Below are 24,838 nucleotides of genomic sequence, written 5' to 3'. Positions count from 1 at the left end.
GTTTAATGAAGATGTTAGTAACCATGAGTACGCTCCCGGATCAGCGAAATGTTGGTTTTTACTAGCATTAAAGATGGATTTCACCAGTATGTTTACCAGCTGGGTGGTAATTCATTCCGTCAGGCAAAACATTATGCGACGATATAAAGGCCAAGTGTTCTTCCGTGTTGCTTCAATGCAGAACAGTATATTGCTGGGATTGTTCATCAGAGCCACGGATGTTCAGCAGTTGGTTTGCACACCTCACCCGCATCTTCTCAGGCTGAATACTCGCACGGGCACCCTTTCTTTCTGGGAGCTTTGTTTGGCCCAACCTGATGGTCATACATTGCCTGCAGTGGTAAGGCCTTAAACAGCAGCATGCTCAAGCAGGGAATCTACTCTGCGTCGCATATGCATTATACATGCCAAGTGATCTTAGACCACATACCTTTTCTCTATCAGTGATTAAGCTAACATTGTCCAGGCTGTTGCTTAAAAGGCGATTGTACAGTCTTCACTGAGCACACTCAGTTCTTCCAAAGTTTTCACATGTTAATGAAATAAGCCAGTTTCTTGCCTAAGAAAGCCTGAGCGTATCCTATACCTAAGAGACATTCTTGCTTAAGACATATCCACCTGGATGTTAAACTCCATGGCAAGATGTTAAGAATTGTTCAATGGATTGAAATAGGTTACTGTCCAAATATACTTCAACACTAATTGACAAATAATTCCCCTGCTTCAAAGTAAGCCCTCAGATTTTGCACACTCTATCACATACAATAAAACAGGAAACATGTTGGCCTCATAAAGTCACATCCAGGCATAATTCATTAGCCACTATGCAGGCAAAGAACACCTTTCAAGGAACAGAATTAGATGGAGTATTATGATTGTTTCCGCAATCTATCAGAATATAAACATCATGCCCAAATGGGAAAATTGAAAGACTACCCCAGAATCAGTGCTGTAGAACATAAAACAAGCCCAAGATCATACGTGCTTAGGAGATGGGAAGCCATCATGTCATGGCCGAGAGGAAGGACCTCGTAAGATTCGGGCCCTGTTAAGACGCAATCCTCGGGCATTACATTCAACAATACACTTTCTATATATGTTCCCTACATTTTCACAGAACTACTTAGTGAATTTGTGTAGCCTGGATCCGTGGGGCTGGATTAGATAACCTTTCATCTAAAAATATATACATGTGCAAATCTTTTAGTAGAAATATAGAAATGGGTACTCCCTTATTTTTGTTAACGGGGGGTCAAATCTGTATAAAAGGGAGAGTATACAATGTAATAAAGGAACAAACAGATTGACTACCCCTCTCCGAATAGTCCCTTCTATTTAGCAAGGTTGAGCAATGTGGGTCTACATATTAATGGGTAGAAGGATCACCAGGATAGACTTAAATATATTAGCAGACAGCTTCCATTACAAAAAGACAATTCTCTTTATTGACTCTTCATAAAAAACATGTTAAAAAAACATTTGAACAATTGATCCTTTGATCATCATACACCACTTTCATTCGACATACACTTATACAATAATGGGGTTAAACAAATGTGGTTTTCTTCGAGCATAACAGTCAATAGATTATGCTTACATGACATGGGAAAAACACATTAGATTCCCTTTATGGTCGACATATGTTTCGGCCCTTAAATGTCTACCAAACCCTATCTTGGGTTGTCACTAGTTCTAATATTGGGCCATCTTCAAGGCATAGGTCGTTTTTTCAAGAAGTTCAGTTTCGTTCCCCCATGGTAGGTTTAATGATCTACGAAAAATACATAAAACAGAATTTTACAGAAAAGCTGTGCTACCCAACTAGTTTCAAAGGTGATGACTCATATTACTGGAAGAATCAACCACTTCACCAACCGGTTGTACATATAGTACTACTTGGGACTTCTGAGCATACGAACTGGTGAATTTGATTTAGGTATCCAGTATCATGTTCCCTAAAAATAGAGAAGAAGGAACTCATAAGTGTTCCAGCATTCATTTTGAATTATGGATGCATCCTTTATTAAAAAAGAAGAAAAGGGACCGTCATGCAACTTACTTAGATTCAGGTGCTGAGGCGTGCCTTCCATTGTTAGCACTTTGGTAATTTGGTGAACCCGGTGTAAAAATCTGCTGAGTTGGAACGGCACTTGAGAATGGATTGTTATAGTGATATCTATCAAAGAATGGGTGAAATGATATTTTTCAGTTACACCTCTCGTAATAGGCCCAACATTTCCTTAGCATTAAAGCTTAGCTGTCAGTTAGAGTGTCTAGCTGACATTTAAGGTTGCACACAAGGAGTTCATTTGTTCAGTTTCGTACCGAGTTATTTAGGAAAGCTGCAAAAATGACTTTCAGCCTCATACTAAGTCAGCTGCTGTTTAAATACGTTGTATATTACGTTTCATCACTTACTTTTAGTGGTTGCAGTAGTTGTTTCTGCTCACCGGCCCTTCCGTGCAATGTAGGAAACCCGAACGAGCTTGCCATGTTTGTCTACCTCGCTCGAAATCACGTGGCTATACATTTGTAGTCACGTGACATATTGCATGTAAACAGTCTGTTTATCTTTTTAAACATGCTTATTTGATGTGTTATGTCAGACTTTGTTACTTAATATGTACAAAATTAGTAGAAAGACCACTTAGTCTTTTGAACTAAAAAAGGAGTACTCTGTGTCATTACCATATACTTGATAGTATAGGGTATTGCAGTAAAGTACCATAAATCCTGGAATTTCGTGACCAAATTTAAAAAAGAAACGTGTAGTCGTTTCTCGTTAAGACAGCTTAACAAAATGAAGCTGTCAAATATGTAGAACATGTCAATTGCTGCTTAATATTCTTGCCCTGCGGTAATCTGTGTCTAATTTATGCTGTGCAAGCTGTATGCAGTCGAAGCCCAGGTTGAGGTGCATTCTGGGGCTAGAAGTCCTTGATCAATCAGACGGCTGTGTATAAAGTGGAGCACATGAGACAGTCAGAGTCTCAATACCAAAGTTGAAGCTCCAAATTGTTAATACCGTTATGTGACATGAAGTCAGCGGTTTACTGAGGACTTTAAGGAGTGGTATTTTGTATATTGTTGTCCTAGGGCCTCATTACGACCCTGGCGCTAATGGGTTAACGGCGCCGTAAAAGGATGCGGCGCCGTTAACCCATTAGCGCCTATTTACGAGGTCCCTTTGCGGGACCCGACCTTAACGGCTGGTCCAGACCAGCCGTTAAAGTAGGGACCCGCAAAGGGACCTTCGCAGTAAGTATGGTACCGCAATTTGCGGTACCATACTTAGCACCTTTGCCATTCCCATTATGCCCTATGGGGCAAAAATGGGAATGGGAAGGGCCATGGGGAAATGGGGAAATACCACCCCGCCAACCTTGGAATGGGGCGGTATTTCCCCATTGCACCATGGCCGACACGTTACGATACCGGCACCAAACATGGTGCTAATAGCGCCATGGTTTAGCGCCGGTATCGTAATGAGAGCCCTAGTGCCATTATTAAATAAACACACTCCATTCTACAGCGGTGTTAAGGCCGTGTTTTACAGTGTCAAGATCATAGATCCACCTTTGTTCACACTTGGTGATATTCAGATCTCTATTCCCTCCTCTTTGAGACTGTTTGATAACTTGGATAACACACCAGAGCATATCTGTACATTTATGCTGTCTGGCTAAAAAATGTGCAACTAATGGTTTTGTCTCTATCTTGTTTCTAATGCACGACTCAGTTTGATACTTTTCAAATTCGAAGTTTGTGCACATACTGAACATTTGCCACAGCGATGATGGCCTTCCACCGGAGGCAAACCCCAGAGAGGTATTTGCGATGGTCTTTCCCTAGCGACATTGGGATATGTATGTACAAGTGTATCTTTAAGATTTTTGCCTTTTGAAGGCAAAGTGTGGTGTAGATGGATTAAAATCCTCTGTTTTTATCATGTGCCAGTTTTTTAAGATAATTTTTCTCAGGTGGCTACTAATGGGACTGTATATACTTACACAAGTCATTTTGTCCAAGATATGTCGCTGTGATGGTTCCAGACAGGTGGCTCTATTTACATGTAATGCCCTTTTGTATGCTCGTTGGACAGTGGCCTTAGGGTAACCCCGATTCTTGAGCCTGGATTTTAGTGTTTTTTCCGTGTTCTTTGTACATGTTTAGTTGTGTACAGTTTCTGCAAATTCGCAAAAACTGACCGTATCGAAGCCCCTCTTTAAGACTACGTGGGTGAAAACTTTGGTAGTCGAGTAGCATGTCGGCTTTCTATACAGAACTGTTTCAAGGAGGCCCAAATCTGTTTTCTGTATTTCTAAGTCCAGAAAGGCTATATTCCTTGAATCCAAATGCATTGTAAATTGGATAGAAGAATTTTGTGTGTTGAGCCATTCACAATTTTGCCCAGCCCTGGTTGTACTTGAAGATCTCAGACGAAAATCGGAATACTAACCCCCATTGCCAACAAATAGCAACAGTGATGTTCTTCAAAACATATTTATGAATGATCTGGTTGAAATTAGTTAAAATTGGATTTCATCAAACCTGAGAACCACAGAGAGACAAGTAATGGGGCAGCAATGAACTGCGTGAAAGGAGATACAAATACGGTTAAGGCACCTACCAGCTAAGGGAAGCAACATAGTCATTTTGATCACAAGGGCAATACATCAGTGAGACAAAGAGACAACCTGCTGACCAGAGCTGCTATATTACACTTCCAGAGGATCCGACAAAAGAAACGAAGGCATAAAGAGAGAGCTTGACATGGTAGGTCTATTGCCACGATCAAGTGGTGTATGATTTATAGACTATGAAGAAAAGTGCTGTCTCCCTGTTGAAAACCCTCTAACGGTGGCCATCAATTTCAGGCCAAATTGCATAGAACATACGTTAACCCATAGAGGGACACATAGTATCCTCAATCATGTGATTGCTTAGAAATACATCAAAATCTAATAATATCCATCCATTCTCCTTTGCAACTGGTCAGAATTCCTTTCTGAGAGACATGACATACCCAAGGACAATGTTGATTACTGTGAACAACTATGAGATACTGCAGGGCAGGTAGGTGTGCCCACGCTATGCCAAACTACTGATTGGTTGGTGATAGTAAGACATTTCATGGAGTCTTCAGAATGGAAAATAAATGACTAATTTGGTCAAGTGTGCTCCTTAATATAGACAACCTCTTAATTATTTGAATTGGTCTGAAAGAATCAAAGAATAAACTGTAACAAAAACGATATCATTGTAAATTCATCTCAAAAAGCAGAATAACAGATACCTCCTCTTCAGGCATTACATTTCATATCGAAGGCAATGCACAACATGGCATCCTTCACAGGAAAACCGCAAGCACAAACTACAATGCTACATGCAGCTTGCAGTCACCCAACTAATCTGAAATGGGGGTTTGGGACGGGATCCTGCCCCAAACCCGGAGGGACCCCACCCCAAACCCCCATTTCCCACCCCTAAAAATCCATCCCGACCATTTCCAAAAAATATTTAACCCTTTACCTCACCCTAAATGCATTCACTATGAAAGAAATTCAATATAGAATATTCGATATATGGGCATTCAATATCAAAGATGCGATATAAACACTGTACACCAGGGAGTCCTTCTAGTGATAAAGAAAAACAAGCTTACACAGACCACACGTTCTAGTAACAAAAATTGGAGGCACTATTCAGAAGGCAGAATAGGTAAAGTAACATAATGAGGTTAATCACAGATTACATTTTGTCAGCAAAATAAATAAAGAATATCTTGACGAGATCTTGGAAAATTGGACGATCAGAGGATACATCAGGGAGGAGGAAAAGGCATATAGAAAAATAAAATCACTTAAGGGTATAGCAGTAGCAGTTTTGTCCCCAATAAAAAATAAAACACACAAAAAAGTTGCTCAGAAAGACTAGTGAAATCATGCAAATAAATACATCATGCGATTTGTAACAACATGTGTGATACACTTATTAATCTTGAGCTGCAAGTTCAGTGTGCTCTGAAAGTGTCATTCCACACCGCCTACGGGCAACCAGTACCAAGGGTTTTATGCATATGTTTGCAAAGAAAATGTTCACCCACTCCACAATGGTGACTTAAGAATATTTGTTGTCTTGGCAACTGACCACATTCCAAGAGAGGAGGAGCCAGAGGGAAATGAATGAGACAAAAAGAGTACACGAAGATCAAACTTCACAGCACAAAATACAGACGAAGAACAATCTCTGTTTGTAGGACTGCAGTAGGCAAGGACAACACTAATCACATGTTGCAGACCTGGGGCCCTGTGCATAGATTCTTTAAAGTCATAGTAGGACACACAGACACAGTCTGTCATAGGGTTTAATGATGTGTTCTCGTATTCGTCTCCACTTTGGCGGTATGGCACGACAGCTGTACTTGGGACTTATTTGTAGTCGTGACAATGTGGCACGTCTGTTGTTGTTCAGAATCCCATCTTGCCCCCGTGATGAAGGTCAGTGGGGCACACCTACCTCTGTGGTGGATTCAGTGTGGCACTATTTACAACTCATCCGCTGTGTGAGGCTCACAGAATGCTTTAAATACGAAGGAGTTAACTACGTAGGCCGACTACCCCGACGGTGAGCCGTTCCTATCTGTCCGCCACATGGGTTTCCTGAAAAATACACCTCCTAGTTAGGTATTATTTTTCTTTCCTTTCGTCATTCTCTCAGCCTTTAATTTTGCTTTGTATAGTGTGAGTCGGGTTATACATGGCAGGGACACAGGAGTATGCGTTTCCGTGTCATTGTGTCTCGTTATCCGAACCATAACAGGAACCGTAGGACACGCCATGATGCTAAATTCATGAGCCACGTGGTGTCACTATCACATGGTCACCTGATACAATGATATGAAAGACTGACATTTATGATGTTACTGCATAGTTGGCAGCATGCTATCTAGGGGGCCAACATCTCTTTCGCTCAAATGCGTAGCATGCAGTTATGTAACGACTGATTGGAACATGTTGTGAGACCACTCAGTGTCCCTCTGAGGCATGATCTATATACATTGTGAAATAAACAATGTGCATGGTGTGATGTACGTTGGTCCCTGCAGAGTGCCTGTTTGCTCTGTTTCAGTGAATTAAATTCCATCCCTTGGTGGGCAAAGTTGTAGGGGGGAGGGGCAAAAGTTGGATTTCCCACTCAAACTCCCTGGGGAATTTTTACTCTCCCCATGTTTACACCAAACTGGCACAAGAAGCTAGCATCTAGTCCCATTAGTGATTGTAGCCGGCTCTGCGGAAAATTTGTCGACCATTCTTTTTCTTTTAAAAAAAGAACAAAAAGTTGGCAAAATCGAGAAAAAATTGAGTCGGATAGTCACTGGATAGTCACTGGACCCAAATCATAGGAATACAGAAATGTGATTGGCTGAAGCCAGGTATAATGAGTGATTGGCCAACATCTTGGCTTCAGATCCTGCTCTGTAAACCATTTGAAATTGAATGTAGAAGCCCCCAGGGGCATTTCTTACCCATGGGAGTGCAAGTGTGGACCAGGGAGTGGTTGTCTCTGCTAGTTGCTGCATCCCATAGCAAGCTTAGTAACAGTGTACAATTACAAATTGCAAATGTGGGGAATTTATAGCTCATGTTGCCATGAACGGAATTTCATGCAAACTTTCCAGGATACTTATGCAGTCTAGTGTGAAGGTTTTGGAAGCAATTACTGAGGCTCTGTGTAGAAGGGCCAAAGTTATCAGGGTTGTACCATAAGGTATTGGAATGTTTTCTGAAGTTTAATCCAAAATCGTAAAAAAAGGTTATGCTGGGAGGTCAAAATAAAACATTTCATATAAATGTTACCATAGGAAATTGTGTGGAAATGCAGAGCAACACTTCTGAAAGAAATGATAATGGAAACTGTGGGTTTGTTTGCAGTGCCTCGGGCAGTGACCAGTCAGAATGCTGAAGGACAATCTCCAGGCACAGTGTCCATGGGGCATGCCGAAGAACACGTCTCAGGCACTGTGTCCAATTGCTATGCCAAAGGACATTCCCTAGATACAGTGACCACAAGCCATGTCAAAAGACAAGCCCAAGACGCAGTCCCCATGCTGAAGGACATGCCCCTGGCACAGTGTCCACAAGGCATGCCAAAGGACATGCCCCAGGACCACAAGCATACTAAAGGACATGCACCATGCACAGTGACCAATTGCCATGCTGAAGGACATGCCCCAGGTACAATGACCATGAGGCATGCTGGAGGACATGCCCCAGACACAGTCGCTGATGCTGAAGGATATGCCCCTGGCACAGTGTCCACAAGGCATGCCAAAGGACATGCCCCAGGACCACAAGCATACTGAAGGACATGCCCCATGCACAGTGACCAATTGCCTGCCGAAGGACATGCCCCAGGTACAATGTCCATGAGGCATGCTGGAGGACATGCCCCAGACACAGTCGCTGATGCTGAAGGATATGCCCCTGGCACAGTGTCCACAAGGCATGCCAAAGGACATGCCCCAGGACCACAAGCATACTGAAGGACATGCCCCATGCACAGTGACCAATTGCCATGCCGAAGGACATGCCCCACTCACGTGCAATGACCATGAGGCATGCTGGAGGACATGCCCCAGACACAGTCGCTGATGCCGAAGGACATGCCCCTGGCACAGTGTCCACAAGGCATGCCAAAGGACATGCCCCAGGACCACAAGCATACTGAAGGACATGCCCCATGCACAGTGATCAATTGCCATGCCGAAGGACATGCCCCAGGTACAATGTCCATGAGGCATGCTGGAGGACATGCCCCAGACACAGTCGCTGATGCTGAAGGATATGCCCCTGGCACAGTGTCCACAAGGCATGCCAAAGGACATGCCCCAGGACCACAAGCATACTGAAGGACATGCCCCATGCACAGTGACCAATTGCCATGCCGAAGGACATGCCCCACTCACGTGCAATGACCATGAGGTATGCTGGAGGACATGCCCCAGACACAGTCGCTGATGCCGAAGGACATGCCCCTGGCAAAGTGTCCTCAAGGCATGCCAAAGGACATGCCCCAGGACCACAAGCATACTGAAGGACATGCCCCATGCACAGTGACCAATTGCCATGCCGAAGGACATGCCCCAGGTACAATGACCATGAGGCATGCTGGAGGACATGCCCCAGACACAGTCGCTGAAGGATATGCCCCTGGCACAGTGTCCACAAGGCATGCCAAAGGACATGCCCCAGGACCACAAGCATACTGAAGGACATGCCCCATGCACAGTGACCAATTGCCATGCCGAAGGACATCCCCCACTCACGTGCAATGACCATGAGGCATGCTGGAGGACATGCCCCAGACACAGTCGCTGATGCCGAAGGACATGCCCCTGGCACAGTGTCCTCAAGGCATGCCAAAGGACATGCCCCAGGACCACAAGCATACTGAAGGACATGCCCCATGCACAGTGACCAATTGCCATGCCGAAGGACATGCCCCACTCACGTGCAATGACCATGAGGCATGCTGGAGGACATGCCCCAGACACAGTCGCTGATGCCGAAGGACATGCCCCAGGTACAATGTCCATGAGGCATGCTGGAGGACATGCCCCAGACACAGTCGCTGATGCTGAAGGATATGCCCCTGGCACAGTGTCCACAAGGCATGCCAAAGGACATGCCCCAGGACCACAAGCATACTGAAGGACATGCCCCATGCACAGTGACCAATTGCCATGCCGAAGGACATGCCCCAGGTACAATGACCATGAGGCATGCTGGAGGACATGCCCCAGACACAGTCGCTGATGCTGAAGGATATGCCCCTGGCACAGTGTCCACAAGGCATGCCAAAGGACATGCCCCAGGACCACAAGCATACTGAAGGACATGCCCCATGCACAGTGATCAATTGCCATGCCGAAGGACATGCCCCAGGTACAATGTCCATGAGGCATGCTGGAGGACATGCCCCAGACACAGTCGCTGATGCTGAAGGATATGCCCCTGGCACAGTGTCCAGAAGGCATGCCAAAGGACATGCCCCAGGACCACAAGCATACTGAAGGACATGCCCCATGCACAGTGACCAATTGCCATGCCGAAGGACATGCCCCACTCACGTGCAATGACCATGAGGCATGCTGGAGGACATGCCCCAGACACAGTCGCTGATGCCGAAGGACATGCCCCTGGCACAGTGTCCTCAAGGCATGCCAAAGGACATGCCCCAGGACCACAAGCATACTGAAGGACATGCCCCATGCACAGTGACCAATTGCCATGCCGAAGGACATGCCCCAGGTACAATGACCATGAGGCATGCTGGAGGACATGCCCCAGACACAGTCGCTGAAGGATATGCCCCTGGCACAGTGTCCACAAGGCATGCCAAAGGACATGCCCCAGGAGCACAAGCATACTGAAGGACATGCCCCATGCACAGTGACCAATTGCCATCCCGAAGGACATCCCCCACTCACGTGCAATGACCATGAGGCATGCTGGAGGACATGCCCCAGACACAGTCGCTGATGCCGAAGGACATGCCCCTGGCACAGTGTCCTCAAGGCATGCCAAAGTGCATGCCTCAGGACCACAAGCATACTGAAGGACATGCCCCATGCACAGTGACCAATTGCCATGCCGAAGGACATGCCCCACTCACGTGCAATGACCATGAGGCATGCTGGAGGACATGCCCCAGACACAGTCGCTGATGCCGAAGGACATGCCCCTGGCACAGTGTCCTCAAGGCATGCTGAAGGATATGTCCGAGGCACAGTGTCCTATCGCCACGCCAATGTCATGTTCTCGAGTGCAGCTGACTGTCTTGGCAGTTGGCAGGTTACTCTGCTCTTCTGCTCCAAACTTTGTGAAGCGTGATACTTCTCCAGACCTCGGGGTTGCATGGAGCGTTTTCCAACAATTCTACGCTTGACTAGGCTTGACTGGGAGCATACTGCTTGGCTATCTTAGTCTGACTTGCTGCATCCTACAAAGCTCCTCCTCCAGCGCGATAGCAGGTGTGATCTCGAGTGCAGCTGAGTGTCCTGGCAGTGGGGCAGTTCCTTACCAATCTTATGAGTTGTTTGTCATTTAACAGCACGTTCTAATAATTTAAAAGAGATCACTTAAGATCGTAGATGTTCAAGGAACGCCAAATCACCGTTTACTGGCCCTGCTCCCTATATACTTCCACCGTAGAGGGAAAGAAATGGCTCTGCTTATGCCCATTAATCGTGCCACAATCCGTGAGTTTGAAATACTCCAGGCCATCAGTTTATCTGTTCCCCCTCCCCGTGGCAAAATTGTCTTCAGGCTTCATCAATGTCAACTAATCCTCCCTCGCTTTTCACACACGGCGAGGACTCCCGACAATCGCCTGTAAAATTACGGATTCTTTTTCCACGCTTTTGATTGGCGCAACAACAGCGCTAGATTCAGCTCACCACATTGCCGCTTTGGACAGTGAGGCCTCTCGGGACGCATTGGTTATTGCTGAGCCTGTAGTGGAACCTGTAGAGGCTTATACTCAAAGCGAAGACAGCTTCATGTTGGATGCGCCTCTGGATTTACCTTTCAAGCCGTTTTCGAATGATGAGTCTCCTTCTTTTTCCTCTTCCTCAGAACAACCACTGCGGTGTAGTTAGTCAACCCGACAAACGACCTCAAACAACAAAACAGAAAGCGCCCATCCTGATATCCTGACAGACATAAATCAAGTATCATGTCTACTGGTTTCCCTTTATGAGGAAACACGGATGCATTCAATCATGTTGGAATCCCTTTTATTTAAATTCGATAACATTAATGTGCATACTATTCTGAAGAACTCTTTAATCAAACACAACATTTGTTAAATCCTGGTGCATTCGACAGGGACGTGCACGATAAAGCCACAGTGAATTTATCGCAGGAGTCGGTAGATGATATGAGGGGTGTGTCGGGTAAAGGGCGAAGCTTGGTACAACTAATAGAGAGTTCCAGGAATCCTGGTTGTCTTACTACTACTGCATCTAGTCAACCTCTAGAAGTAGGCCATGCCCTAGTAAATCAGGCCAACATAAGGGGGTTAACATCTGCTCCACATGGTATAGCGACGGTTGGAAATGTATCCACCGTGCGCCCCTCTTCACAGGGTCTTTCCTCATCGACAGGAACTATTAGTCCTACCGGTGTGCATAAGGGGGAGACTGTTCCTGCGGGACTCCCTCTGGCGAATGGCACATGTAAGGGTCTCTTGAAGATGGGTGGTAAACGGACTAGGAAAACCAAAAATATGCCGTTCGCCAGGCTGAGTAAGCAAGCTACTACAAAAATGTTGACTGCTTCTTAAAACAGTCTCTCATTAAAAGAATTCTGGTCGTGAGTGTAATTGAAATGGGGGAGGTGGTTGAGAATGCTCAAAATAGGGGGGTACTGAATGAAAGCGCAAATTATTGTATTCTGTTATCACACTCTACCATCAATCCCACCCCAGAGCTTGTAGGGGCGTCTTTATCCTCTCAACCCCTGAATATGGACCACATCCCTACTTGCAGTGGGGTGTTTATATCGGATACCACCGTTGGTAATAAATTGCAAACTTCTGTTACTCCGGCTACCCGGGTTTTGGGTCATTTAAACACTCCGTTGATAGCCACTAGCGAGATAGTCACTGTACCGATGCAGTGTAAGAAACCCTTTCTTCCTTGTATAGATGAAGTTACACACAGGAAGAACTTTGTTTCCTGCACCTCGGATGTAGAAGATACTCGACCACAGTTCCCCTCTTCTAAGTTTAGTTGGGATAGGAAAAGGGGAGATTAGTCACTTCAGAAACCCCAGCGTGAGATATTACAGCGTATTGAAGGGCTCAAAGGGTAGAGATACTGTAAATGATAAGGATAAGTGTTATTCAAAGGGACTCGCAAGAACACGGGAACAAGAGTTACAAAGTTGGCATGGTTATCTTGTGTAAACGCAATCAGAAGATGATCTTAAAGTGCACTTAGAACGTTTTTTGCATGATACTCTATCTATATATTTGTGAAAGTTTGTATGTTCAGGGTTGCCTCCAGCCCCATAACAGTTGGTGGGCTGAAATTTTGGCCCAAGATTAGCATGCCAGTCTGGGATGTACTGCCAATAGTGTAATCTGACCAACCCACCCATTGCCATGCACAGGGTGGTGTCTGGCCCTGTGCTATCAGTATGGGCAATTTCGGGAGTTTGACGATTTTGCGATTGTTGACTCCAGCTCCACATCAGTTGGTGGGCTGAAGTTTTGCCCAGAGGTCGGCATACCAGTCGGGGTTGTACTGGCGATAGAAACATCTGATCAACCCCACCCATTTGCCCTGAATTGGGCGGGGTCCAGCCATGTGCTATCAGATTTGTGAAAGTGTGTTTATATGTTCAGGGTTGGCTCCATCCCCATAAGAGTTGGTGGGCTGAAATTTTGGCCCATGGTCGGTATACCAGTCTGGAGTGTACTGGCGACAGTGAAATATGACCAACCACACCCATTCGCCCTGTGCTATCAGTGTGGGCAATTTTGTGAGATTGCCAATTTGGCGATTTATTAAAAAATAGGAAGTTAGGACACAAGGTTGGCATACCAGTCTGGGGTGTACTGGCAATGGTGACGTTTGACCAACACCACCCATGCGCCCTGCCTGGGGTGAAGTGGGGTCAGACCCTGTGCTATGAGTATAGGCGATTTTGAGAGATTGCCGATTTTGCAATTTTTCAAAAATAGGGGACACAATATAACATACACAAGGCCATAGTAGACCCCCACATGCATGTCAGCTACATACCCAGGCAACACCGGGTGGGTACTGCTAGTAAACATATAGTTTTGAATCATACCAACATACTTTGGATTATGAATGCAATTCCTCCTCTTAGCACTATTTCTTCACGGACATTGATAGAGTATTCTTGTTTGACCACATTCGAACAGAGTGGAGGTTGTATTGAAATTGACAATGGTTCTTGATGCGGTTATGAATGAACTTCGAACCATCCATACATTTGGATTCAACATTACACCCTATTGCAATTGGGTTAACTGTCGGAGTGAAATTGGGGATGGAAACCGCTTTAACCTCCCTCCAAGAGAAATTGTGGTTACTCTGGCTTCGGACCAAGGTCAGGAACACTGGGTGCAGACTAGTAAGAGCAGCAGGACAACAGAGGCACAACCCATTGATTGGTCATGGCTTTCAGGCTCCTTAAACAGGAACAAACTGAATTTGGTCTCACATTCATCCTAACAGTTGTTCAAATGCAATATCCTTTATGTCATGGAACACCCACGGCAACATCCACCTCTTCTCTAACCCAGTAGTTGGTGCTGATCATTAATCTCCGAGTAGCTTGATTAATAGAACTTCCTGTTATTGACGGTTATGGCTGCAATTTGCAGCCAGCAAAAAGGGTTCTCAGGGTGGTCGGCTGTCTGAAGGGCTATTGACCCTAGTTAAATTGAGCTCATTTTACATAATTATTGACAGTATAAACCACACATGTGGCTTTATAGTCACCCATGTTAGATCATCTATTGAGAGTAATTGTGATATTCTAGTCATTAATATTTATTGTCACCTAGGTTTTGGTAATTTAGACTTGTTCACCAACCTTACATTGAATACAATCAATGAGTGGCTGGATAAATGGTTACAGGGTTTGATCCTTCTTTCTGTTGATCTTAATGCTGCATGTTCTGAAGTGGACATAACTAGAGGTACCATCTCTGGTCTGAAAGGGAAGGACTACTATGGTTATGTTTGGGTATAAGTACTCATAGGAGTGGCACTAGTGATGTTGAACGGGGCTGCCACAGATAACATACCTAATCATTTTACTTGGTTTAGTGCATCCCTTACGTCAACATTAGATTACATATTTACTAGTCCTAAACTGTTTGAAAAATGTGTCAGCCCTCCCTACTGAATGTAGCGATCATTGTGTCCTGGAAGCAGACTTTGTATTAGATGGGTGTCACAAAGGAGAGTTGCTTCAACTGGGCACAGGCTTCATCTTAATGATTCGGGGAATAGGCTTTGTTGGAATCTCTCGACGGTGTGCCGTGTTAGTTCAAGTTTCACAAGTTATCTTCAAACCACTTCTTCAAGGGAGTTGAATGATTACTACTCCGTTGATAATTTTGAAAGCTCTTTCAGGGATTTCATAAAGATCTGTTTGTTTAGGCCCTATGCCTATGTTAGGGTGGGGAAGAGTAACCAGTTGCACGTTTATGACGTAAAAGTGGCAACAAGAAAGCGAAACATGCAAGCACAAATAAGAACAATTAATAGAGCCCTTACATTATCGCTGAAAGTAAAAAGGGCAACTATCAGCAAAGTAAAGCAGACATACAAGAATTGTCTGAAGTCCAATCATGCTGTTAGGTGCAAAAGAGAAGCGGAAAAGATGATTCAAACATTAACCAATAAAAACACTGAAGAGTTTGGCACCTGCTTAATGATCCTGAGAATTCCCTTCTGGGAAGGAAGGCTAACCCAATTCCCAAAGGGTCATGGGTATCTCATTGTACGAATATACTTGCCAATTCTGGAAAAGGTGACTCTTGTGGCAATTGTGGTCTGCCACTGGTTGACACCACCTGGAAGTTGACAGTGTCTTTTTATGGGCTTGAGGAGATTATTCATAGAATTAGTGTCCCACGGGCACTCCGGTCTAACAAATTATCTAATTTGATATTTAAGAAAACCCCTCATAGGTGGGTTGAAATCTTGATCATTCCCTTTGACCGGATCTCTGTAACGCAAAGGTTCCCCTCTACTTGGTCAACTGCGTATGTTGTGCCTGTCTTCAAAAAGGGAGTCGATCGGACCCCATGAACCGATCCTTGCAATCCAAGATGCTGACCGCAAACTTATTGCAGCCTTGCTATTGGAGCATCTAGAGGATTGGCAAATAGCGGTTGGTAGAATTTCCAAATGGCAGATGGGTTTCCGTAAATCTACCGGTACTTCATTGAATGGTTTCGTAATGAAGTGTATACTGAGCCAGGTATGGTTGGCTAAACATGATTCTGTTTTTTTGTCAAGTATTGATCTGTCGGCCACCTTTGACGCAGTCGACAGATCACTCCGTCGGGCCAAGTTACATAGATGGGGGATCCCGGATGGTCTACTACGGCTTATTTCTGGCCTTTATGAACGATCAAACGTTCAAATTCATTTGACCCGACAAGGTTTACTTTCTCATCGGATAAACACCACAGAGGGGTCAGGCAGGGTTGCTTGCTAACACCCTGCCTTTTCAAATTGTATATGTCCGACGTGGGAGAACGTATTGTCATCGGCATTTGCAAGCCCTAAAATCGGAAGTAATGTGGCTGGCATATGCAGATGAATTCCTCTTATTTGATTGCACTCAAAAAGGCCTTCAAAGTTTGAGCAATGCGTTTTCTGAGTTCACAGGGGCTCATAGTCTGAATGTTATTCTTTCCAAGATGAAAGTTATTCATTGTACAATGTGGAAATGTGACCCAAAGTTTAGCTGGAGTTTGGAAATGGAGCGGATAGTGTTGGTAGCTAATTTTACCTATTTGGGCTTTCCTATTCAAAGAAAACCACAAAAACAGCTCACTAGAGAACAGCGTAAAATACACATGACTGCCCTGTTAAATCAGATATGTCGAATTGACTTAAAGTGCACTAAGTATTCACTGCACCTTGTATTAAAATGCTTTGAAGGCAAAGTTGTTCCTAAAATTCTTTATTGGATCAAATTAACGGATTTCTGGATTCTGGATTACTTACCCATCTTGGAGGGAATTACAGGGAAGAAGATTCTTCACGTTCCTAATAACATGCCCATTTCGGCCAGTAAGTACAAGCTTGGAACCTGCTCCCTAAAGGTTAGGGCATGTTGGAGGTATTTAAGCTTGTACAGAACAATTGTCTGCCCTTCCGAGACTTACCTGTTTCTTGATTTGAAAACCATTTGGAAACATTGGGGGACAGGCACATGAATACCTTTTCATTGTTTTGTCTGTTGCAACTTACAATGGTTGCGTCAAAAGTTGCGGACCTGGTTCCTAACCCATGTAAAGTAACAAGGGTGTTATATTTACATGACTGGTCCTACACTGTTGACTCTGTGCAAGTTGGGAATGTTCGCTCCATATCTCTCAATCTATCTGGACAGGGAAGTAAGGGGAGGTTTCTTGCTTTTCTGCTGGAACCTAATTTTAACCAAAGAAGTATTGATTCGATTAAGGTTATTGGTCCCGGATCAAGGAGATTGTCCATTTTGTACTGAGGAACAGCACATGGGAACCTTAAGACTTCTTGTAACAACATGTACTGCGATCCATGGGAAAAAGTGGAACTGTTTTTAAAAATATGGTAATTAGTTCTTTGCAGGCGATGAACAAACTATGTTGCAATATTGTCTGTCCGGTAGAACTACCACGATAGTATGGCTGTGAGTGTTTTTTTTAATTCTTTGAAATTTGAAGAGCCCTACCTTCATCATAATGCACTTTAATCTGGTTTTGAATATGGTTGACCAGCATTTCATGTGAATTATTGTAATATAGGTAGGTATTAGTCAAATTCAGTGTTTTCAGTTGGACGATATACTGTAAAATAATTATTGTTGAAAGAGCTGTGATCACTGACACAAGGTTCTTAAATGTCTTTGGGATACGTGGAATTTAAAGTAGGTCAAGCATATGATTAGCTGTTTGTAGATTAATGGAGACTGAGTATGTAAGGATGAAATGTATCTTGATCTTTTTATTATGAGTGGATTTTAATGGCACAAATATGTGCTGCAAATGAATTAATGTGGCGTTAAGCCCCCATTCCAAGGTCTGGAATAGGGGCTAACGGGTCAGCAGCCCAAGTTAACAGCCAGAGAAAATGGGGTTTAACGCCATTAGCACCCCAGGCTACCAAAGCGGTAACCCGGGGTGCTACAAAAAAAAGTATTTTCAGTCATTGAATGTTATGCCTTGTGTGTCTGGTTCAATGACTGAAAATACTGTCTAAAGATGGCCGCCATGGAAATGGAAGGCAGGGTTCCATACAGAGCCTCTCTTCCCTTTCCATAACGCTCATCGGGAGAAGAGCGGAAGGTGCGGGTGAGGTGGCGAGTGCCGCCGCAGTCGAAATAAGGTAAGTGGGGGGGGAGAAATAAAAAAAATAATAAGTGTATGGAGGGTGGGGGATGATGGCGGCAGGGGGAGCGGGTCGTCAGGTGGGATGGAACACAGGCTTTCACCAGTGGCTCAAGCCTGCATTCCTAGCCAACTGATTGGCTGGCTGCCCCCGCCAGGGTGCTAATGTGACTTAATACTTTTAATGGATTGTTTTATTAAAAGTCTTATATGTTTAAACTATGAGGATGAATTTTATGTGATTGTGTTAAAATGTTTTTAAAATGTGTTAAAGTTTATTGTCTTAACCAAATAAAAAAACAAAAAACAAAAAAGGACATGCTCCAGGCAGTGTCCACAAGGCATGCCAAAGGACATGACCCAGGTCCAGAAGGCATGCTGAAATACATGCCCCAGGCTCAGTGTCCAATCATATGCCAAACGACATGCCCCAGGTACAGTGCCCATCAGGCAATGTCAAAGGACGTGCCCTAGGCACAGTGTCCATGAGACATGCTGAAAGACATGCCCCAGGCAGAGTGTCCATTGGATATGCTGAAGGACGTGCCCCAAGCACAGTGTCCATGAGGCATTATGAAGGACATGCCCCAGGCACAGTGTCCATGAGGCATGCTGAAGGACGTGCCCCAGGCACAGTGTCTATGGGGCATGACGAAGGACGTGCCCCAGGCACAGTGTCCATAAGGCATTATGAAGGACATGCCCCAGACAGAGTGTCCATTGGATATGCTGAAGGACGTGCCCCAAGCACAGTGTCCATGAGGCATTATGAAGGACATGCCCCAGGCACAGTGTCCATGAGGCATGCTGAAGGACGTGCCCCAGGCACAGTGTCTATGGGGCATGACGAAGGACGTGCCCCAGGCACAGTGTCCATAAGGCATTATGAAGGACATGCCCCAGACAGAGTGTCCATTGGATATGCTGAAGGACGTGCCCCAAGCACAGTGTCCATGAGGCATTATGAAGGACATGCCCCAGGCACAGTGTCCATGAGACATGCTGAAGGACATGCCCCAGGCACAGTGTCCATTGGACATGCTGAAGGACGTGCCCCAGGCACTGTGTCTATGAGGCATGACGAAGGACGTGCCCCAGGCACAGTGTCCATGAGACATGCTGAAGGATATGCCCCAGGCACAGTGTCCATGAGACATTCTGAAGGACATGCCCCAGGCACAGTGTCCATGAGACATGCTGAAGGACATGCCCCAGGTACAGTGTCCATGAGACATGCTGAAGGATATGCCCCAAGCACAGTGTCCATGAGACATGCTGAAGGACATGCCCCAGGCACAGTGTCCATTGGACATGCTGAAGCACGTGCCCCAGGCACAGTGTCCATAAGGCATTATGAAGGACATGCCCCAGGCACAGTGTCCATGAGACATGCTGAAGGACGTGCCTCGGGCACAGTGTCCATAAGGCATTATGAAGGACATGCCCCAGGCACAGTGTCCATGAGACATGCTGAAGGACATGCCCCAGGCACAGTGTCCATTGGACATGCTGAAGGACATGCCTCAGGCACAGTGTCCATGAGACATGCTGAAGGACATGCCCCAGGCACAGTGTCCATTGGACATGCTGAAGGACATGCCCCAGGCACAGTGTCCATTGGACATGTCCCAGGCAGTGTCCATGAGGCATGTCGGAGGACGTTTACAGTGAGCATTGTTGAGATGCTATTGATGCCCGAGGAGTGGCTTTATGCCAGGCCCACTAGGCACTGTGGGTGTGTTTCCTGTGCCCGGCACATGGCCTTTGGCCATACCCGGTTAGTGTCTACTGGGCATAGAGACAGGCCTGCCCACTGTGAACTGTGGATGTATTTATGGTTCCCAGAAAATGCCCACAGCCCATGCATGCCCAGTGAGAATTGCAGGTGTGTTGTGCCTGGCATATGGCCACGGGCTATTGCCATTAGAAACGCTGCGTGCTATTGTGACCGAGACAGAGCCAGGAGCGTGCAAAACCCCGTGCCCAAGCACAGTATCCGCGTTTAGGAGCCCCGGGCCTGCTAGTATACATCACTGGGAAACCGCAAAAATCTACTGAACAAAAACTTTGATAAGTACAATTATGGCTGCGTAAATAAAAACCTGTTATTGAAAAAATACATCTTTATTTGAAGTGACGTTAAGGTTGCAGTGCAAAACTTAAAAAATCAAGACATGGGTCAGTCACGTTTCCCAAGTCGACCATAGCTCGGCCAGTGGCACGCGCTGCTCAATGCCTCACCCTGGATATCACAGATAACATGCGTGTACCGGCGAGGGGCAAACAGACCCAAGGAAAACATCAGGAGTCACAGCTGGTAATGTTGAGTTTTACCATTGATCTGAGGACCGACACCAAAGTAAACCCAAATAGACCATAGCGATGATATTCAAGCGACGAGCGTCCCTAGAATTACGTTTCTCCCGCACAACACATGAAACCCTCTTGCACACACGACGAGTCACTCGCACATTCGCACACCTAATACATCGAGTTCACACTGTGCGCGCACGCCATACAACACGACACCAGCACTGGAAACCGTTCCTCTCGCTGTCCCATAGCAACCGACCTGGCACTCTCTCTGACACGCCGAGAGTCTGACTTTAAAAGTGACATCCACCGTTTGTGAATCCTGGCGCCATAACAGCACCGAAAATAGAGCTGTTTCTGTGCTCGCAATTAGCACCTGCTCTGCGCTCAGTACAATATTCTTGAACATTCAAATTGAATATTGCAAGTAAAAGAGAAGAAAAAAAAACGGCCCTGCAAATAGTCCTGCTGACGTTAAATTTAACAGGAAGAATCGCAGCAGCCCGTGAAATCGCCAGTTTCTCCCCCTGCAGCTTCACCGTGGATGGAAAATCGACCCAGTCGATTTCCTGACGAGCTCCGATCTCATACCCGGCGCGACTGCCAGGCAACCAACTTCTTTTGAAGTTTTCTTACAGTGTGTACAGTGCCTGGCACCCAAATAAAAGGCACGCAGCGCGTGCTACTGGGGGTTGGGGTAGTTAATATAATGTGGCATTACAGTGGGGAGGGCGCCATTTGCCCAGCATCACACATGGCGAAGTGGAGAAGCCGAGATTAAGGATCAGGTATTTCAACGCACAGCTCACTCGTTGATAACCCCGCTGTCTTCAGCTCCTCGACATGCGTAAGGCGCTTGGCACGGTTTGCACTCCGAGGCAGGAGCAAAGACATGCATTAAGGGAGATGTTGTCCTGTGTCCACACAGAACTGCATGAGCGCGGACCTTGGAAATAATTCGCTGCAAGCGAGTGTGTGTTTTCGAGTGTGTGCGCGGGTGTGGGGGCCTTTGGCCAGGCACGTGCATGCGTGCAAACTCGGCTGTGAAGTACTTTTTGTTCAGGGAGGTGGGGGGGGGGGGGTTGAATTTAAGGCGGGTGCTCGCCTGCCACCCAGGCAAACTACTAGCGTAGGGGTCTCCAGCGGACGCCAAGTGGATTCCCAGAATGGGGCTCGATAATAGATTCGACAATGGACCCCGAAACAGGGCCTTCGTCACCTGGCTGCAGTGTTTTCTGAGAACCCAATTTCGTTTCTGGGGCACACCGCCTGCCCCCGCCCCCCCCACCCCCCGCTGTTTGCACCGTTGTGTGTAACCGTTGGAGTGACTGGTTGGTGGATTCCCGCCCTAGGATGGCAAAACATGCCCTCGTCTGGCACGAGACATGGTGCACGCGGTAGAGAGGGGCACTGCTGGAAGTCGCAGGTGGGCTCTGCTAAGGTGAAAGGTCCGTGGATGCCACCTGGGTCTTGCAGGGCATTCCCTGCAGTTCTATCGGGCAGGGCAGCCTCACGTTTTGCACGAACCGCCCGCTCCTGTCTTCAAATCTTACACCCCATCTTGCTGAACCAGGCAATGCCCCCGAACCAATTATTGACGGGACGACGGAACAGAGCCCTCGTCTTAGCACGGCGACAACCCCAATATCAGAGCGCACCCAGAGTGTGGACAGGCAGGCGGGTATGAGGGCTCATTGCCCCTCCCATACTCAATTGTTGATCGAATTTGGGAAACGGATGTTTTTCTCCCTGAAAGCTGCGGGGCTGGGGGGGATTCGGCACCGGGATAAGAGTCCACCAAAGAGGGGTCCAAGAAAATGGCAAGGGCTGGGGGCACCAATGGCTAAGACCCTTGTGGACTCACTAATATGCCGCTGCCACTCTATATCCGACGGGACTGGGACAGCAAAGGACAGCATCGACGAGCGTGTGGGAGGGGGGATTAAAAAAGGCAGAGAAAGGGTGCGGGGGCGGGGGCAGAGAGAAGGGGCAGATGCTTGGCGAGGAGGGAGAGCGAGCGACAGGCAGCGAAAGAGGGCGGCGGATCTGCTGGCTTGAAAGTCACAGCAATTTTGCAAGGACGTGATTAACCCAGTGAGAAACTTGCTGCAGGTGCAGACGAACAGCACACAAATGAGCAACAACTAGTACACATGTCAAGGGATGCATTTAGCTGAAGGGGTGTTATGGTGGCAGCGCAAAACACATGGGCGAAATGTAAGAGGGGACAAGGAGGTTTGTACCCCAAAACTTTTGTGACACACCATTTTGCCCCACTCATTTAGCAGGGGGCCCTTTCATTTGAGATGGCATGCCCCCCCCCCCCCCCCACCCCAACATTTTCAGCAAAGTTACTCTGCTGGCAAAACACAGAAAACAACCACAGGAACTCTGCGCATATGACGACCAAAGCACCGATAAGTTGCCGTGCACAGGTCCAGGCGCTGCACGTTGAGCTAACTGCGCGCTGACGTAGAAAGTGAATGTGACGTGGGCCCGGTGGCTGCAGCTACTTAGGCGAGACTGTACGGTTTTGGTGTGGGTAATGTTAAGCTTGTGTGGTATGTGACCATGGGGCGTGCGTGCGCGCGCGTGTTTGTGTGTGTGCCTCATGCCTTATGTCGTGTGTGTAATGCTTGGTTCTGATTACGGTTTTTGCCGTGGAGTATATATGTGCTGTGTGAGGTTCTTTCACCCTATTTGCTGGTTGCACAAGCTACAGGGTAAGTAAGGGTCGGGGCCGCTGATTGAGGCCGAAAAGCGACACACACCGCTCACTCCATTTCAAACGCTGAAGGCAAACACACACACACACGATAATATATAAATCCGCTGGCGCCCCGGAGTACCGGTATATGGCACGACACAAACCAACACAACATGAAATAAATCTACATGCCAGGTGTGCACGGTCACCGGCAGCCCGGGTGGCTGTTCGCCGCCGTCACTCTATCGCCGGCCCGGTGAGAAGAAATACACACGAATGCATGCACAGTTTGTGACAGCAATTGCAGTGCACTGTAAACAGGAAGAGCAGTTTCTTCTGCCTGTCCATGAGAATTGGGATGCTGCGTACGTCGGCCCCCGAAGACCGGAGCGCGAGGCTTCCAGTGTAATTTTAGTTTCTTGCCAGCACGAAACGCACTGAGCTGGCGCCGGGCTGCACCTGTTAAGAGTAAGTGAGTGGAAGCACAGGTGGCGTTTCGTCTTACCTCTCTCACCGAACGGGGTCCCCGGCTCCAGGTTCCTTCTACCGCAGTTATCTGCCCGGGGGGCCTTCACCCCTGGCCCCCAAAAGACACACTTCTCGCCTCAGACTGAACGCAGACCCCTCCATGCCAAGCCAGGAAAAACAAGCATTTTCACAGACTTTCCTTCCCGGAGAACTGACGGTGCTCGCGTCCCTCTGGTGAAAGCAGGCGGAGGAAGTTTCCAGACTCTGTGGCCCTTCAGGTGCTCTCTCCCCCTCTGGGCTGGGGCAGGTAGAGGGGGACTGGCACCCATCCCAGGTGCAGCCTCATGGTGCCGGCTCTGACAGGTGCTGTGGAGAGTGGCTCCGCCGCACCTGCTCGCCTCTTCCTCCTCGCTCCCCCGGGTTGTCCGCCTCGCCCCCTGTTGTGCCCAGGGCTCTGGAGGCTGTGCTGGCGCTACCCTGCTCTGCCGCCCCCCGTGCCTCCTCTCCAGCACTGTGCCGCCTGACAGCGCCCGGAGCCTCACACGCAGCAGCAGCAGCAGCAGCCAGTGACAGAGGGGACGGGCGGCCACGAGTCTGCACTCCCGCCTACCGCCTCTGCCCGGGAACAGCAGCCGCCGGGACCCTTCCACTAAATACCAGGCAAATCCCCGCAATCAGCACTTTCTCCACGCGGCTCTTCAGGACTTCTCCTGCTGCTGCTGCCGCCTGCAAAGCCCACTCCCTACAGCCTCCGACCCCTCCTCTCTCTAGCTACCCTCTGCCCTTTGTGTTGCGCTCCTTCCCTCCCTCCCTCCCTCCCTCCCTCCTTCCTTCCTTCCTTCCTTCCTTCCTTCCTTCCTTCCTTCCTTCCTTCCTTCCTTCCTTCCTTCCTTCCTTCCTTCCTTCCTTCCTGCCTTCCTTCCTTCCGTCCTCCCTCTCTCCCTCCCTCTCTCCTTCCCTCCCTCCCTCCCTCCTTCCCTTCCTTCCTTCCTTCCTTCCTTCCTTCCTTCCTTCCTTCCTTCCTTCCTTCCTTCCTTCCTTCCTTCCTTCCTTCCTTCTCCCTCCTCCCCCTTCCTTCCTTCCTTCCTTCCTTCCTCCCTTCCTTCCCTCCTTCCTTCCTCCGTCCTCCCACCCTCTCCTTCCTTTCGTCCTCCCTCTCCTTCCTTCCTTCCCTTCCTTCCTTCCTTCCTTCCTTCC

The 24,838-nt window shown here is 47.1% G+C and overlaps 1 protein-coding gene across 3 annotated transcripts in view; it reads right to left on the bottom strand.

The window, feature by feature from the left end:
* The window catches only part of LOC138567509 (ATP-sensitive inward rectifier potassium channel 12), a 427,198-nt gene extending 402,810 nt beyond the window's left edge, over window positions 1–24,388 (bottom strand). For all 3 annotated transcript variants that reach the window (XM_069645772.1, XM_069645774.1, XM_069645775.1), the window contains exon 1: window positions 23,679–24,388. The gene's annotated coding sequence lies outside the window, so the exon portion shown is untranslated. The remainder of the gene's footprint in view (window positions 1–23,678) is intronic.
* Window positions 24,389–24,838: the final 450 nt, after the last annotated feature.

The sequence above is a fragment of the Ambystoma mexicanum genome, chromosome 2p (assembly GCF_040938575.1).
Source record: "Ambystoma mexicanum isolate Mex_15411 chromosome 2p, UKY_AmexF1_1, whole genome shotgun sequence".
Lineage (NCBI taxonomy): Eukaryota > Metazoa > Chordata > Amphibia > Caudata > Ambystomatidae > Ambystoma > Ambystoma mexicanum.
The sequence above is the reverse complement of the archived record's forward strand: the minus strand, read 5'-3'. Positions and strand labels throughout refer to the sequence as shown.